The sequence below is a fragment of the Thunnus thynnus genome, chromosome 5, assembly GCF_963924715.1.
Source record: "Thunnus thynnus chromosome 5, fThuThy2.1, whole genome shotgun sequence".
Lineage (NCBI taxonomy): Eukaryota > Metazoa > Chordata > Actinopteri > Scombriformes > Scombridae > Thunnus > Thunnus thynnus.
In genome coordinates, this window is record NC_089521.1 from 30,314,417 (window position 1) to 30,325,903 (window position 11,487).

An 11,487-nucleotide genomic window follows, 5' to 3' on the forward strand; every position below is an offset into this window, starting at 1 on the left:
AGGCAATTAGCTTAGTTTAGCATAAGGACTGGAAGCAGGGGGAAACAGTTAGCCTGGCTCTGTCTAAAGGTAGTAAAACAGACCTACAGCACCTCTTAAACTCACTAATAAACATGTTATATGTACCTTGTTTAACCAGTGCAAAGACCAAAGTGTAGAAATGGCAAGTTGCAGTTTTATGGGGGTTTTGTGATGGATTATTTATCGGCAGTGATTTCCTGCACTAACTCTTAGTAAGAGAACAAATATGCTATTATTTACCAAAATATTGAACTATTCCTTTAAAGGTCCCCTCTAGACGTGTTTTAAGACATATAAAAATACTAAACTACTCTCCTAAATAACTACTATTAAGTAAAACTGTCAGAATAAAACCAAAAGTCTTTGACCCCTATGTGAACAATGACATCCAGGTACATTACTGTCATAAAACAACAAGGTTTAATCAAACACTGGAAGAGAAAATACTAACATAAATTAGGGGAGACTGAAAATCCTTATTGAAAGTTTGTTTAATTTTATTGTTCCATGTACAATGATTACAATTATGGATAACACTTGAGAAGCTAAGATAGAAGAAGTAAATGGACCTTTGAACGGTTTATGAGACACTGTAGTTGTAAGCCATGAAGTATTTTTATTTTCTTGTTGTGTCAATGATATATTATTATTATTATAACTTCTCTTGTATTTTATATTGTTACAGCTGTGTTTTACTATATTATCATTCATTATCTTTTTTATAACACCAGTGTTCAGATACCCACAGGAGCATTTATCAGTTTAAAGGCTGCAACTAAGAGTTACTTTCATTATTGATTAATCTGACTAGTGCAGTGTCCGTTCAAAATGTGCCTGTTTGGAACGGTCCGACTGCTTGGCCTCCGCCGCTACTTTAATGCATTGAAAAATTAATATAGTTGACGTGAGGTGTGAATGAGTATATACACCAACAACATGAAAAAAACTAACATTATATTATACACAGATGATATAAATAACAGGCTCAGTACTTTAATGGTAAATACATGTTCTGTTCTCATTTCAAGTAAAATAAGGGCTGCATTTAAAAATAAAATAATGTGGATCAATCACATTGGGCTCTTAGATCGTTCCTATTTTCTGTGCCTTCAGTTTGGATTTTAGTGGGTATGTTTGCTCCAAAGATTTGTGCTTTGTCTGTAGTGGCTCTTCACAATCACTATGATTTCAGAACATAAGAGACAAACTGGTTTTGATCTGCCTGTGGGAGCATTTGCTCCGTTTTATGCACTTAACTACAGTCATTGTTTCACTAGCAAGGACCACAGCATCAACAAGATGTGTTTAAATGATTTATTAAGAAAACAATTGATGTGCGTAGTTCTTCCGCTAGCACCCGGGCAACGACGGACCCCCTCAGGACCCTACAAAGGTGAGTAAGAATCAAGAAGAAACAGGAGAGAAAAGAGAGAGAGGGGGCTAGGTGGTATTTATAGAATACCGGAAGGGATGTAGTTGGGGTATGGTCCTGCTCCTGGAACTTCGCTAAATAGGCCTCAAGTGTCGGGCACTGAGTGCACAAAATGCAGGTGACCTACACTCAACAATGTACCTGAACGCCTCCTGTGTAGTCACTTTCTGCTGATCTGCTAAACATGCTGCTAACGCTATGCTTTCTGTCTGGACACGGGGACAGAGAGTCCATTCTTGATTAAAAGCGCTGTTTTCTCTGTCTACTTTTCTCTTTTTCGAGCACTTTTCTCTGACTCGTGTCACGCCTCGTCTCTGGTCTCTCTGACATGCTGGAGTCAGTCAGCAGAGCCCTAAAGCTTCACCCTGCCTCTGCACAGAGTGGAGTGGCTCACTGAGCGCTGGTTTATTCAAAGTATATTAATATTAATAAACTTTGCTTGTTCAAATTTAATTAAATTTGATACTGCACTCCCTTGGGTCCCCAGCCATTCACTCGCCGAGTGTGGAGTCGATCGACTGAACGGTTCAAGGACACACAGATATACAGACAGATATTCCTTCCCTTAGTAGATAGATGATTTTTTGTCGATTAATCAACTAGTTGTTTGGTCAATAACATGTCAGAAAATGGTGAAAAATGTCCACCACTGTTTTCCAAAGTCCAAGGTGTCATCTCCGAATGTCCATTTTCTGGTTTCTTCAGTTTAGGACTGAAGAAACCAGAAAATATTCACATTTGGAAGGACGTCCAGCTGATGGCCAGGAAACATCCCGGACGTCAGTACAACTTTCATTTTGGAACTATTTTTGAACCATAATGGGACGTCTTGATGGGACATTCAGACAATGGTCGTTCAACATTGTACTATAATGACAGTCTAATATTCCCTGTGTGTCCCCCTAAATGTTGAGAAGAACCTTAATCCTACTGACTGGGGTACCTGCAGACCCCGGAGGTAAACTTTTTGCCATATCTTACAGTCATGTGTTAGCTGAGTATCCTTAGAATATCCTATTCTACTCTTGCCTTCGCTTCCCCCTTTATAAATATGATGACATCACAATGTGGCTGGACTTTTCACATTTCTTCATTATGTGCATGTTTAATAAAGATAACAAATCACAACAAAAAAAGAAGTTTCACCTCATTGACATAAATCTAGAATATATCTCCATAATATAGTTTTGGATGACATGAGTGTTTGTTTTTTAGGCAACAATTGCAAGCAGATGAAGACTGCTCAGATTTGGCTTTGTTGAAGTTTTAAGACAAAATTGTACTTTGGATAAAAGTTGCAATTTGTATGAAAGAATAGTGTATATTTTAATTTTACACAATATGCAAATTAATTGTAACTCTCTAAAATAATAATTTTTTTCAGTCCACATTGGCAGATCAGTGGTTTGATCCCCGGCTCCCCCAGTCCACATGTCGAAGTGTCCTTGAGCAAGATACTGAACCCCAAATTGCTCCCAAAGGCTGTACCATCACTGCGTGAGTGTGAATGATTAGATTAACTCTGCTGAGCAGGTTGGCACCTTGCATGGCAGCCTCTGCCATCAGTGTATGAATGTGTGTGTGAATGGGTGAATGTTGGCATGTAGTGTAAGGTGCAATATAAATGCAGCCCATTTATATTTTACCATTTTGCTATGATGGTTGTTTCTTACAGTAGTTCATACAGTCGGTAGTCCTTTTATGTTAAATATGTTGGTAGGATGAGGGTTGAAACATATGGAGCTATAAAGTAAGTCTCTTGGTTTTCATTTATGTGAAGTAAAGTTGTTTTTCTGTATTGAACAACCCTTTTTTAGAAACAGTTCTAGTTTCAAGTTTCCACTCAGTGTTTTGACATTTGTAATGAATCACTCCACTGTAACCTGGAATCAACCATGTTATACATTTTATCCCCAAAGTGTTTTTACATTAATTAAAAAATAAAAGATTCATCAGGTTTGTGTTAATGCTCAACATGAAATTGTTGAATTCCTTTTATTGGCTCCTCGTTTTGAAATGATCTTGTGTTTCTGGCGTTGTGCTTAATATAAGAAATCATTCATTTACATCAATATTTTATTGTGGCCATGGATTGATTGAAGGGACTTTGGTCACCGGGTAATAAAGATTACCCTGAAATTAAAGTCTGTGATGTTTTGAATAGATAAGATTAGATTAGATTCAACTTTATTGTTATTGTACATAGTACAAATACAAGTGCAACGAAATGTAGTTTTGCATCCAACAAGAAAGCACAAATAGTAGAATAAGGTGATGTTGTTAATAAATAACATTTTCAAAACAGGTATTCCAAGCCCCAAAGGAGACAGTGAGGTATTGACATTAGGTTTGATGACTGTAATAAATATGTACAAAAACAGTGTAAAGTCCATGAGTGTGAGGGGGGAGTGGGCTAGTGCTGTGGTCTAGAGATCTGCTGGTGGGAGAATTAAAGCTCCTGTACTGCCTCCCTGATGGGAGGAGGACAAACAGTCCATGTTGGGGTGTGAGCTGCAAGCCCTGCTGCAGACATCGTGTACGATGGAGGTCAGTGATGGCAGGGAGTTGTTGTTGGTGTTGGGCGGTTTTCTGGGCCTTCCTGTCAGCTACGGAGCAGCTGCTGTACCACACCATGTGTGCATGTACTCCCCTTTGCCCTTTCTCTCTCTCTCTCTCTCTCTCTCTCTCTCTCTCTCTCTCTCTCTCTCTCTCTCTCTCTCTCTCTATCTCTCTCTCTCTCTCTCTCTCTCTCTCTCTGTGTGTGTGTGTGTGTGTGTGTGTGACCTGCAAGAAGATAAAATGCTGTGTAAAAGTTTCGTTGAGCAGACACTCCTGATTGATCAGACCTCAGCAGACAGACATCACTGCAGCACAGGTACGAGCTCCATTTTCAAGTTTTATTCATATATCGAGCTATAAATTCAACATCTAAAAACCTTTTAGTCTTAATCTAAAACTCACCTCAAAACACATGATAAGAAATTAACAGATACCTTAATGCATCAGGTTTTTGGCAGACTGAACGTACATTTTTTTTCTGTCATCCGTCATCTTTTTTCTGTCATTCAAAGTATTCATGTAAACATGTTATTTTGCTGGTGATAATGAAACATTTCATTGCCTTTTGTTAACAAAGTAGCAGCTACCAAGTGTGACCACTGACTATTACAATCAAAGCTGCAATCAGGAAGAATAAAAAGATCAATAACTGTAAAACTGGAGTCATTTGTCTCATACAGAGAACAGATTGAAACAAAGTTGTACAAGGTTGGAGACAAGGGTGTGTTTGACTCTGTGTTTTATGGTTCTTCTGCGCCACCAGGAAGTTGATAAGATGCCTTGGTTTTATCATTCATGATGATCACATCAGAGGTCATTTTTAGCTGATTAATTGGAGCCAAATCAAAACAACATGATCATGAACTACTATATCTGGATATTAAAACTGTCAGTTTGCTCAAGCTCTTTCAGCTTTTTTCAAGTCCTGCCACAAATTCAGAATTGGATTGAGGTCTGGACTCTGACTCGGACGCTCCAGGAAATTAAAGGACTGGTTCACAATTTTTTCAAGTATGTCTTACAGTCAGGAGCCTAAATGAACACTGAAACATGTTTTTCTTGCCATAATAATTCCTCCTGTTCATACTACTTTTAAAACACACTTGGAAAATTGTGACCCTATCCTTTAACATTGATGTTTTTAAGTATTTCTTGTGTCGATTTGGCTTCACATGTAGGTTTGGGGCTGTTGTTTTGCTTATATGTCTATTTTTTATCTTTGATTTATCCAGTGACGTGTTGCCCTGTTCACACACAGTTACACACAATCACACCTGAAGCTGCCCAGTACAACCACAGCCTGACCATCACTCAGAAGGTAAGGGTACCTCAGCACTGGTTTCACCACCAAGAATTTTCCTGTCAGATCAGAATTTGAAACATAAACCTTCATGTCAACTTACTCTGACTTTTAAGTCACCACATTTTGCTGCATTGATGTCACCCCCTGTCTTCATAAGCAGTGGTGGAAGAAGTATTCAGATCCTTATGTGAAAGTACCAATACAGCAATCTAAAAATACTCTATTACAAGTAAAAGTTCTGCATACAAAAATTCTATTTAAGTAAAAGTACAAAAGTGTTATTGTTACCAGTGCCAGACCTAGGGGAAATCTGGACTGGTAGCAAAGGTTACACAGGCAAGGGTGCACTGCGTAGCCAACAAGAACATTGTCTGTGGATTAACAAGGGAGAGAGCCAAAGTTAGTGTCTTGCTGTAGCCGATGCTCATTTAATATTGAACACAACAATACAGAACTGTACATATTTCTCAGTTACGTCAGTTTTCTAAAACCTGCTGCTTCAAAGTTCATATTTCACATTCACACCAAAACAAATGTTACGGAAATAAAATAAATGTTGAAACCAAATTGACAATAAATAATATAAAACATTCTGTCTAAAGAAAAATAAATTCACACAAATTATAAAAATGTATGTATAAAATATAATATAACAGTACAAAAATTATATTACCCAAAAACACACATTTTCTTTACTAACATAACAATCACTCCTATTTTAACACATATACCACAGTTACACTCATCCTATACTGATATAATGTACACAGAACCTTTCTGCAACATTAGCATAACACTTTCTTAGACTTGCACTCATAAATGTATTATAAGAGCTGGATACCGGACTAAAAATGGTGCCCATTCAGTCCTATGATATTGTTCGCCTAGCGCATACCATGGATTTATAAAGAGAACTGGATACAGGAAGAGCGCCAGGCTTTGAGGCATTGTGAAAGAGACGTCTGTAAATCAGCGGATATATTTTTCTGAGCGTCACAACCCCCACGAAATGACTTGTCTCACTATCAGAATTAAATCCATTCGGTCCGATCATATTTCAAAAGCCTAGAAGAGCCGCATGATTGAATTGTTTTATCCCCATTCAAGTTAGCCGAAGGGCTAAACCAGAAGTAGCTGACTCGGCCAGCGAAACTCACTAGTGCGCATGCTCTATGGGCCGCACAATGCGGAAGATCCGGGTACTTTCATACCAGGAAGTCGATTTTTTATTGCTTCATGCAACACTGAGCAATTTTCATAGGAATGAGCGGGGCCCCGCCTCCGACGCTGTATCCAGTTCTCTTTATACATCCATGGTGCATATGCCAAAAAAAGTTTCTAGCTTCCGGGTTTGCTTCCGCGTTGTGCGGCCCACTGAATATACGCAGTAGTGTTTCCCCCGCTAGCCCCGCCTGCAAGCTCCCGCTCAGCCCATGGACTTTACATTGTGATGACATCACGGATTTTGAAATCGCTTTTCTCGGCTCGAGGAAAGTTTTACAAACATAAAACCTCCAAATCAAAAGTTCATAATAGAAGGAGTCATAATTGACGTTGTTTGCAGTTCGAGGTGTCCTGTCAACAGTTTTACAGGTGTCTCTTCCACAACGGTGGTCTATGGGGAAAATCCTTTTTGGGCTGCAGGGGGATTTTTTGCTGCAATACCACGAGTGGCCACTGAGAAAAATTGGCTGCAAGGCTGAGCGGCTGCGCCCTATCCAGCTCTTATTATACATCCATGCTTGCACTTAACCTCTTAACAAAATGGTGCGACTTTGCCCTGTTAACGAGCGACCAGAAGTGAAACTGATTTGAATATAGCATCTCTCTTAACAACTGACTCATGGCTGACTGGCTTATACTCTAAAACAATCTTAAACACATTTTCGTATGTTACCACATGCAAAGATCTGTAATTTTAACTGACAAAACAGTAGAAAACCAAAATTCATGGAGGTACACATTCTCAATGGCGGTGCCCACGAAGACACACAGCAACAAAAATATGTTCCAAATACATCTCTAAAACATGTCACAACTTCACAGAACGATTTGCAATGCATTTACATTAGATATTAGATAGATAGAAAAGCAAGTTTTAACATACCTGTGGTTTAATAAGGGAGAGAGCCGAAGTTAGCGTCTAGCTCTAGCCGATGCTCATTTAATATTGAGCTGAGCATGAGCAGAGCAGTAGGAGTGAGCTCCCTCAAGTATCCACAGTGGCATTATAGCGCCGTCTACTGACATCTTTGAGTATTGACCTGATGTCAAAACTGTATAAACAGAGTGAGATTAGTTCAAATAATTACCAAAAAATTGGGGAGTGTCTGTTTACATAAAAAAACTTAACATGTGGCATTTCCAACCCACCACATTATCAGCAAAAAGTATCAAAAGTAAAACTACTTGATCTGCAGAAAAATAGATTATATATGACATCATTAGATTATTAATAGCGAAGCATCAGTGTTAGAGCAGCATGTTACTGTTGTAGCTGCTGGAGGTGGAGCTAGTTTACACTACTTTATATACAGTTAGTTACAAGGAAAAAACAGTTACAAACGATAGGTTCACGTTTTTGCAATAAAACAATACTGATGTACCCATATGTACGTGAGAAATAGTCTTGGTCGTTGAAACAATTTACGACTCTCAACACAATAGGTCGTAATTTCTGTCACCCAAAAACGACATATTTAAGTGACAGGTGCCATCTAGCAGCTGTAGTAACTGTGAGGCGGAGCAGTGGTTCAGTTCAGATGACGTATATATATGTGGACAGATTTCCTCATTCAGAGGAGGAGGGTGGATGGAGGCATTAACTCAACAGTGGACTTTGCCACTAGAGACGCTGTTCATTTCCTGTTTCCAACCATGAGCTGGGACAGTTTTAAAAAAAATGTAACTACAATCATCTCCTGACCTTATCCCCGTGGTTATTATTGTAGCCATGACAACGAGGGTGGCCTAACTTTAAGGAAGAAGTAACTTTAACCCACCAAACGTTTCTCTAACCTTAACAAAGTGATCACTTAAACCCAAACCATGATCTTTCCCTAAATTACCCGGACCTTGACCACAGCGTTGGTTAAGGTCCGGGGTCCAGTAAAACATCATTATTGTTTAACAGTGATGTGTAACAGTTTTGGAAAGCACAGACATGATGTTGTCCTGCTGATTACTATTGATAGGGGCGCCAGATTAGAAAACGCTCCCTCTGGAGTCACATGGTCAAACCACGTATCTGGTTGTTTAATTTGGAGGACATATTGTACATTCTAGTGGACACATGTAAGTTTGCCGACGTTACCCAGCTTCAGTTTAGTTCACCTTAGTTAATTATATTTAATTCAGAGTGTGTTCACATTACTTCAGTTCATCTCAGGTCAGTTCAGTTTATTTTAGCTCAGTTCACCATCTCTGCCTCAACTAGAATTATTGTCCCCATTTATTCATGTCTGATTAATGCCACTCTATTCTGTTTCAGGCCAACTGCATCTATGGATAAGTTGAAGAAAGTCAATGAGGTCTTAGGATTAGTAGATACTCTCTGTACCTTAGGAGCGTCCATCATAAACCAGTGCCAGGAAATAAGCCAGAGAATAAACACAAATAATGAGTGCAATCAGATTGAATTGAAACTCCAAAAACTGGTAAAGTTGTTGGAGTCTTTGACAGAAGGGAACTTGGACAAAATATCTCCGAGTTTGAACTCCGCTCTCTTGGATGTCCAGTCCGTTATGGAGTCAGCTGATAAACTAATAAAGGAATTCAACAACGACAACAAGGTCATTCGCTGCTTTAACTCCCGTAACTACGAAGAAAGTTTCAAAAACCTCTACAAAAGGCTCAGTGATGCCTTAATAAATCTCTCTAAAGCTCTGTATGACCAGCTGGAGGAGAAGAAAATGAAGCTAGCTCAGAAGGAAGACGAAACCCTACGTTGGCAGCAGCTAATAATTTTCAGTTTAGTGGTTATTGTGTTGTGTATTGTGCTGCATTAATGATTAATTAATGTCTTTCCCCCTTTTTGCCCTTGAAACATTTGTAATTTTCATTTTCCTTGATACTTACCTTACCTTGATACACCATATAAAAGTACCAAAACTAAAGTGAAAAATACTCAAGTAAAACTCCTGCATGAAAAATCCTACTCTCTAAGCTCATTGCTGGTTTGCTGTTTTTTTTCCTGCCTCATTCTCAATAAATTCTATATGATTTAATATCATTTTATTATTGATCAGTGCCTCACAAGCTAATCAACAGTTACTTGTGTTATACCGCAGCTTTACCTACAGTTTTAATCATTGTATGATTTAATTTTACAACAAGCTGATTTTATCTTTCATGTGATGCTATGTATCTTACTTTAATAATTGCCTCTTAAATTAAAATGTACTTTTTTGTTCACAACTGGTGATTGTACCATTAAAATTAGAAAAATGTGAGTTATGGAAACATTTTGAGAACTTCTCTTGTTTATGCCCTTTATCAATTTTGTGCAAAATGAAAATTGTCAGAAAAATTGTTTCTGTGTTTTGTTTTTTATGTGATCACTTGCTGGCAGGATAGAAAATTATATTCACCTATAGGAGAAAAGTTATATTAAAGGATGGATTCATAGTTCATAGTGTGTCTTAAAACAACAGTCAGGAGTAATCATTCCTCCTGCTCATACTGACCATTAGAAGATCCCTTCATAATGCACTTACAATGGAGGTGATGGAGGGACAAAATCCACAGTCCTCCTTCTGTGCAAAAATGTATTTAAAAGTTTATCTGAAGCTAATATGAAGCTTCAGCGTCCAAATGAGTCAAATCAAGTAGATATCTTTCAACGTTACAGTCTTTTTAGTGTCAAAGTTCCTCTTTTTGTTACTATTCTTCCACCGCAGCTCAACAGGGAAACACTGTCCGAGGAAACACAAAGAGGGAATTTGATGCTAAAAAGACTGTAAATGTGTCAGATATCCACTTGATATGACTAACTCACACTGCTGAAGCCTCATATAAGCTTCACATCAACCTTTAAATGCATTTTTGCACTAAATCTTTTAAAAGCCAGTATGAACAGGAGGAATGATCACAGCGAGGAAAACCTCTTTCACTGTTTATAAGGACACCTGACTGTTGTTTTAAAACACACTATCCTTTAAACCTGCAATAACTGATTTTTCCACTTGGGAGCAGCAGAAACAAGTAGTGAACACAGTATTGACAGAACATTAATAACTCAACCAACCGGACATACTCCCTGCACTTTCTACACAGCTGAATCTCCAACCAAAAAAACAACAATCTAAGCATTGGAATATTCTTTGACTACAGGATTTATCTGAAGCTGTTATCAGTGTGTGTGTGAAGTTTGAAATGCTCAAAGGCAAGTATCAATTACTGCTGCTGCAATTTTACTCAGTGCTTACAAACTCTACATGCAGAGTTTAAAAGGAAACTCTTTTCTTACCACCATGTCTTATCCTACATAGTGTTATTTTAGTTAAAGCCTAAACAGTCTTCTTACACGGTTGTGTTAACCTGTGTTGACACATTAACACATCTGTATGCACAATAAGCTTTAACATCTGCCTGTAACATCTGGTACACATTTCTTGTACATATGTGGCGTTTCAGTGACTCAAAACATTGGTTAGAACAGGAGGAAAACCAACCCAAATAATGTCTCTTTCTGTGTGAGTAGTTGTCATAATTAAATGGGTTCACTTTTCTTAATAACTTTATTACAACTATTTCACTAACAAACTGCATAAACAAGTTATACTCTAACAGACAGCCAAGTATAGTCCAACTCAGTTCTCTGTTAGGGTGATTAAAACAGAAAAAAACATAGCAGAGGAAGTTAGGCTGGTTATATTTCTAGTAGCAGATCTGATGTTCATACCTGCTCTGAAATACTACCTTAAATGTAAGTGATGGAAGTCAAATACTGAGAAAAAATGCATTGTTAAATTCAACTTAGGCTAGAATGAAGGTTCACTAACCTGAGCTAGACATAATCAAGTGGGTGCCCTCCACATTTGCAGCTTTTTAATATGAAATTCCTAAAATAAAGAACTTCAAAACACAAGACAAAACAAACCCCAAATAATAGAAGAAAATGTGAACAACACAAGTTACTCTTTCATTATATTTTAGACATGGACTTTCAGAA

General features: G+C 38.0%; 1 protein-coding gene across 2 annotated transcripts in view; it reads left to right on the forward strand.

The window, feature by feature from the left end:
• Positions 1-4,267: 4,267 nt before the first annotated feature.
• LOC137183519 (golgin subfamily A member 6-like protein 25) overlaps positions 4,268-11,487 on the forward strand; it is a 36,967-nt gene continuing 29,747 nt past the window's right edge. Inside the window, exons 1-2 of one of the 2 annotated variants that reach the window (XM_067590652.1) lie at positions 4,268-4,328; positions 5,245-5,330. The gene's annotated coding sequence lies outside the window, so the exon portion shown is untranslated. Of the gene's footprint in view, positions 4,329-5,175; positions 5,331-11,487 lie in introns of those variants that run through there. The other variant, XM_067590653.1, reaches the window with a different exon arrangement.